Genomic DNA, 7,654 nt, shown 5'->3' with positions numbered 1-7,654 from the left:
AATGCAAAACAAGCACCCAAATTGCACAAACTACATGTAATAGCTGTCACAACTTGCCTTTGCGTCATCTGCTGGGAGCTTGAGGAGTTGCAAGATAAGCAACCCTCTCTGTTTCAGAGGTTTTAATTCACTTCAGAAGAGCGGTGGAACCTTGTTCATTCACGCTTCTGCCTGGCAGAGCCATTGCAAATGAATGAATTTTGTGAATTACTGAGTGCAGCTGGTCCAAAAAAGGACAAACATTTATTCTGAAAAAAATCTGATTGACTCTGCTGGTGAGTAGGCAAACAAAAGTAACAGGAAAGCAAGAGCACAAGGACCAGTTTGGAGCTTGACATGAGAGGACCGCCTGAGGCCTGAATGAGATAACAGGAGGGTGTCTCTATCAACCTCTGAACTTGCTTCACTCCCCCCATTTTCCATCCCTAGACTAGGCAGAGTGCAAGGTGCAAATAGTGGAGTATTGCAAGTAAATCCCAACATTTAAAGAGCTATTTTTGTGCAGAAGATGGGAGGTTGCAGCATGAGAAGAAGTCTGCTAGTGAAGAAATGGCTCCCATAAATAACTGCAAATTAAGTCAAACTTAAAAACAAAAACAAAAAACAACAAACAGTCTCTTGAGGCTGGGAATGACTGGAATCTAGGCATTAAGGACTGATCTATATATCAAAGCTCTGGCTGAGGAGAAATAAGTTGCTGATTTGGAGGACAGAGTGCTGGAAACCTCAGTTGGATGAACCAGAGGCAGAGGGGACTGTAGCAGTGCTGCAGGAGACTGCTGGAGGAGAAAGAGAAAAATGGAAAATGAGAGAAAAGAAGCAACATCATAACCCAGAGGTTTCTGGAAATACTGAAAGAGGAGACAGTTTGGTGCACACAAACCTTGCTTAACGATTTGTTAAGATTGAGGTCTGTGGAAGAGGGGAAAACAGGTAGGACCACAGGGATTACTAACAAGTTCACAGGTGAAATCCTGACCCCTTTGAAGTCAACAGTATTTTTGCCATTGACTCCAATAGGGCCAGGTTTTCACTCCAAAGATTTAATCCTGAATCTTCACAACTGTCACCAACAATGTATGATCATGGAAAGGGCTACAGATCAGTCAGAACTTGCACTCCAATACCACAAATTTCTATTATTTTAGACCTCTCTGCTCTAACTTTAAAAAAAAAAAAAAAGAGGGAAAGAGAGGGATGAGATTACATTTAGAAGAGCAGAAATTCACTGGACAGGGATTTCCATTAGATTCACATTCAACTTTCAGATTCATGGAGACACATGATCCATTTAGCCTTTGTTGTTGTTCAAACACCTTTCCAATATTATTGTATATTTGTTCTATTAATATTTGCAGCCAAGTTTGGTGATTTTAATAGTTAATATACTCAGAGGGACACCCAGAACTGCAGCTATGTCTGGAAGGACCCTAGAGTGAGTTTCAATGAGTCTGTCAAAGTCTTTTTTATTATTATGCCACTTCAGTTACTCACAGGAGCATAGGGGTCTTAAAAAAAATGAGCGGCAGGACAGCATTAGCAGTCATCAAAAATCCCCTGGAATGATTTGCAAAAGTAGAGAGCATTAATGCTTCCTGCTCCAGTTTCAATTCGATCTTTACTTCCTGTCCTCATGTGTCCTGTGGTGTTACTGTGGGGGCACAAATGGCTCAATTTCAGAACTGCTTGAGCACTCAACAACCCACTGAAATCAAGGGGGCCGGGGGCGGCTCGGGTACATGCACGGAGGAAGCCTGCATCTTTGAAAAATCAGGCTACAACAGCATAAGCACCAACTTTTCCCGGCGCTGGTGGGTGCTCGACCCCCTCCTCTCGGTGCCCCCAGCCATGCCCCGACTCCATCCCTTTCCCAAAGTCCCCACCCCAACTCCGTCACCTCCCTGCCCCTATTGGACTTCCCCAAATCCCCGCCCCGGTCCCGCCTCTTCCCTGAGCACACCACGTTCCCGCTCCTCCCCCTCACTCCCAGCGCTTGCTGCCGTGAAACAGTCGTTTTGCGGCGGCAAGCCCTGGGAGCTAGGGGGAGAAGCGGGGACGCTGCGCTCAGGGGAGGAGGCGGAGCAGATGTGGGGCGGGGAGCTTGGCTGCCGGTGGGTGCAGAGCACCCACCAATTTTTTCCTGTGGGTGCTCCAGCCCCAGAGCACCCAGAGAGTTGGCGCCTATGTACAACAGTTCCTGTGATCACGTTCTACTCATGAGAGGGTTAAACTGAAATAGTAAATGAAGATCCCATTATAATGAAAAGAGGAATCTGTAAATAGTAAGACATTTAGTACATTGCTGTGATCTGAGAATGGGAAGAAGAATGAAAGCTTTGGAAACTGAACAAGTAACAAATAGCAAGTAGCAAGTTGAGTTTAAATAATGTAAATTGATATTGAAACTGTTTTTGCTATGATGGAAGACACGAAAATTGTTGTCATCACTATTTTGGGTAAGACAGCTAAATATATTCATTCTTGTAGTCCCAAACATTGAAGCTGAGAAAGTTATTGGCATTTAAGTTTAAGTGGCTGAGGAAATCATTTCTAATTTCAACAAAAGGAGTAGGCTATATGACTCAATAGGGAGTCGTCATAAGACCTTTGAATGCCTCTCTTCAAACTAACATATGCATGTGTGCGCTAAGCCTGATTTCAATGATGAAACTGTTGACATCCTGAAGGTAACAGAGAATCTAGTGCAGTTGAATAATAGGGAATCTTAGGCATGCTCATTGAGGTTTAATAGCTTTACTTTACAATAGCTATTTTCTTGGTGGGTGGCTTTTCTGTATGTACCATATCTTCCCTCTCTTCATGTTGGGGCAAGATTTCTTATGTGAGAAAACTATTTTAGATCCACATCTCTGCTGAATACAAATCACTAACAAATGCGTCATTTGGTATGGCAAAGCATTTTACAAAATGTAGGCTGAAGCAATGAGCGGTGTTGGGAGTCAGGATGTCCCAAGTACTAATCCCACCTCTGCTACTAATGCAGTGGGCACCCGTGGGTAAATCCCCAAGATCCTCACAAGTTTTTAGGCACCAGAGTCCCATTGAAATCAATGGGAGTTAGGCACCTAAATTCCTTTGAGGATCTGGGCCTGTGTCTTTTTGGCTTCAGTTACTCCTCTGTAAATAGGTGATAAAAGTGTGTGCCTACCCACCAGGGGGAGTAACAGCTGTACAGTGCTTTGAACATATAAAGCACCACAAAAATCCAAGTATTTTCTTTTTAAAAAATTAAATAAAAAGATTTAACCATTTTTCTTTTTCAAACCTTAGCCCAAGAGTAGACGATGAATAAATGCAAGAATAAAAGTAGATTCCCTGTAAACCTTATTTTCTAACTCATTAAGATGTGAACAGATTGGAAAAAGTCCAGAGGAGAGCAACAAAAAATTATTAAAGGTCTAGAAAACATGGCGTATGAGAGAAGATTGAAAAAATTGGGTTTGTTTAGTCTGGAGAAGAAGAGGCTGCAAGGAGACATGATAACAGTTTTCAAGTACATAAAAAGTTGTTACAAGAAAGCAGGAAAATTTGTTTTCTTTAACCTCTGAGGATAGGACGGACAAGAAGCAATGGGCTTAAGTTGCACTAAGGCAGGTTTAGGTTGGACATTAGAAAAAATTTCCTGTCACGGTAGTTAAACACTAGAATAAATTTACTTGGGAGGTAATGGAATCTCCATCATTGGAGATTTTTAAGAGCAAGTTAGACAAACACCTGTCAGGGATGGTCTAGAGATAATACTCAGTCTTGCCATGAGTACAGGGGACTGGACTAGATGACCTATCAGGGTCCCTTCCAGTCCTTCGATTCTGTGAATAACTGATGTGCATGTACGTTTTGTATACACGGTGGCCCACCACACTTTTTGTATGTACACTCTTTTCTTGATATAATTTAAAAATGGTTCCCACATTTCATTTAAATCTCTTTGTGTTCTCCATATCATATCAGGTATTTTGTAAATAAGCGTGTTAGATCTGAGAAGCTTGAAGTGGGGAGAGTGGCAGTTACACCCTTGTCACAGTCATATCTTCACCTCCTGAGGACAAGTTAGGCCTTACCCCACTAGAGCCAGATACCTGTTTTATTGCTCTATCTGCATTGCTCAATGGACCCCTATCAGAATTCTGGGGAGAGCAATTCCATTCCGCCAATTGCTTCCTATGATGCAATGAACATTTTTGGTCATAAAAACTGAAGTATTTTCACTAATACCTTGATACATCCTCCTGTTTTTCTTGCTCTCTCTCATGTGGCCACTTGGTTGGTTGATTAATCCTCTTCAGAGATGATTCAGTGGTATTCGTTGGATCTGTTAATCTGCCTTTGTACTAATTTACAAATTGAAGGGATTGGAAGGTGTGAGAGCATTTTGCAATGATCTCTGAATTTGGCCCCCTGGTGTATGAATGTGTACACACACACACACACCCATACACACACACAGAGAGACTATAATATGAGCTATCATACCTGGATTGTGTATAGTTTCAGAGAGTTTAAGGCCAAAAGGGGGCATTAGATCATCTAATCTGATCTTCTGTATATTGCAGGCCATTAACTCTCACCCAGTTACCCTGAGGCTGAGCCTGTCTTTGGGTAAAGCATCCAGTCTTGATTTGAAGACAATAAATGGAATATCCATCACTTACTTTGGTAGTTTGTTCCACCTTCCCTATTAAAAACTTGTGCCTTACTTCTGCTTTGAGGTTTGTTTTGCTTCAACTTCCAGCCACTGGTTCTTGTTAGGGACTTTCTCCACTAGGTTCTCTCCCCATGAAGATACTTATACACCTTAATCATATCACCTCTAAATATTCTTCTTGGCAAACAGATTGAGCTCTTTAAATCTCACTGTAAACCATTTTCTGCAGCCCTCGAGTCATTTTTGTTGCTCTTTTCTGCATCCTCTCCAGTTTTTCCAACATCCTGCTTTCTGGTATACAGTGCCCCCATTCTGTAAGCCTGGCCTGCCTTCCTTGTTTCTAGATGTATAAGTATTTGGCTGTATTAAAAACACAATTTGTTTGAATGGGCCCAATTTACCAAGAAATGCTTATCATTCTGTATGACTGCCCTCTCATCATTATTTACCACTCTGCCAGTCTTTGTGTCCTCCACAAATTTTATATTTACTTCCAGATCATTGATAAAAATTTTGATTAGCATCAGGCCTAGTACCACCCCCGGTGGAATCCCCCTATAAATATCCTCATTCGGTGTTGTTTCCCCATTAACTAACCTAAAAAATTAGTCAAACAGTTCTTAATCCGTTTAACATGTGCTCTATTGATATGTATAATTTCTTATTTTTTAAAAATCAGAATGTCTTTGGGTACAAAGGTTGTAGTATATTACATCTACACAATTACCTTTATCAACCAAACTTGTAGTCTTAAAGAATGAAGTCAGGTTTGCGTGACAAGACCTATTTTCCATAAAACTGTGTGCACTGGCATTAATTATATTCCTATTCTTTAAATCAACTGAATCCCTCAGCTTTGGGAAGTTAGCTCTTTTGAAGCACCAAGTATATAAATTACTGGTTGGACTGTGCTCTATTTGCCCTTATTGAATGTAATCAAGTCACAATAATTGGTCCCTATGCAACCTACCAATTTCCATTTCTGTCACTAATCTTTTTCCATCATAAAGAGGTGTAACAGAGCTACATCATCGTGGTGCAATACCTTTTGTGTTAAAAAAAAAAAAAGATAATTGTCTAAGAAAACAAACAAACAAGAAACAAAGTATAATGATATTTCACTACGGGCTACATGAGTCCTCCAGCATGTCTCCCAAACTGAAGTTTTTCTTTCTACATTGCCTGCAATGCATAAAAGAAATAAGTACAACTCCTTAAAGAAGGAAAAGTTAATAAGTAATGTTGCTTGGCCCTATTAGCCTTTTTTACAATAGTGCAACAATACACAGCTCTTCTAAGCATTTTCCATCAGTAGATCTTAAAGTATTTTTTCAAATGCTAAAGCTTGAACTGGACATGCATTTTCAAACTCAAATTCTCTTTTCCTCCTATTCCCATTTGTCCTTTCATCAACTTTCTTCTGTAATATTGTCACCAGCATTATTTTTTGCTTCCTCCACAGCTGTTTTTCCTTTCCTCTAAATTTTATACACTTTTACTTATGTAAGCAGTGTCAGGATGAGCTCAACCCTGACATCTGGTGGTGAGGTGTGGTAGGTTGTGGAAAAGAACTTCAGGGGCCGATCTTATTTGCATAGGCACACCCACCCCGCCTAGAATGAGACCATAGCTGCCCAAATGGTCACTTTGGCTGTTGTGGGATCCCCAGTGTCTCTGTTATTGGGGCAGGAAGAATAAATTATTACCCTGATTATGGGAACTGTGCTTGGAACTGTTCTTGGCCTTTTGTTATGATGGAGGGACTCACCATCAACTAAGTAGCACTCGCTAGGCAAGGGTCATAGGTTCCAAAACTCTGGGAACTGAGAGAGGTTGGGGACAAGTATTAATACTTGGTGGCATAGGCCCTTTGGTGAGGGCCTTACATGCTAATTGCACTTCCTCCTCTCTCCACTGTGGAATATCAGAGCTAATTTTGATTTCATTAGGAGTCTAGTTACAGGCTGCTGAGCTCACTTTGGGCTAATGGTGCACCAGCACTGAGGCTCCCCTACTACAAGCTGAATTCACCAAAGAGCTGAACTGACTAAGAGCTGAAATCGCTGAGCGTTATGTTAAGTAGTGGGGGAGCCTGAAGATATATTGTGGAGAAGTTTGCAGGACAGCTGGAGTGCCTTGTGGACAGGCTGGTGGAGCAGTTCATAGGATGGAGGGAGCTGCTGGTGGGGAGCGGAGCGGAGCGGAGCAGTTTGTGGGACAGCGGGAGCTGCTGGTGGGCTGCAGAGCAGAGCGAAGCAGTTTGTGGGGCGGCTGGTGGAGCGGAGCGAAGGCCTATGGAGCTGTGGGGCGGTCAGCTTCAGATCATGTAAGGTGCCTTTTACCCCTGCCTCCATCTCCACCCAGGTTGGGAGGTAAAGCTCTGCAGATAAACTTTTGAAGTCTGGGGCTGCCCTGACCAGGGACAGAGACTTTTGGGTCATTGGACCTTTGGGAGATTTGGGATTGCTGGACTCAAGAACCAAAGGGAAAGGGCATGCCCCAATTTGCTTGGGGTGGGGTTTTTGCTCATTGGTTGTGTTATGAATCCTGTTGGTGGTGTTTCCCCAACATAATGCCACATTGTTTCTCTGTTATTAAAAGGCTTTTTGCTACACTCAGACTAGGTGCTTGCGAGAGGGGAAGTATTGCCTCTTGGAGGCGCCCAGTGGGGGTGGTATATATTTGTCCCAGGTCACTGGGTGGGGGCTCGAGCCGGTTTGCATTGTGTGATTGGAATGGATCCCCTAGATATTGAACCCGGCCCTTGTTGCTGCCAACTCTGACGGGCAGAAGGGTTACACTTACCTCCTTCCTATTGTTGCTCTCCTTTTTTTCCATCTTGACGTCTTTCCCATGGCATACAGAGTTCAGTTAGCACCCAAACAGTTGCCTAAGGGATTTGACAGCAGGGATGAAAACAGACTTTAAAAAATAAAATGTAATTCAGTTCAAAGTGGTTGCACTGACCCATGTTATATCAAAGTTTTA

The sequence above is a fragment of the Natator depressus genome, chromosome 1, assembly GCF_965152275.1.
Source record: "Natator depressus isolate rNatDep1 chromosome 1, rNatDep2.hap1, whole genome shotgun sequence".
Lineage (NCBI taxonomy): Eukaryota > Metazoa > Chordata > Testudines > Cheloniidae > Natator > Natator depressus.
The sequence above is the reverse complement of the archived record's forward strand: the minus strand, read 5'-3'. Positions refer to the sequence as shown.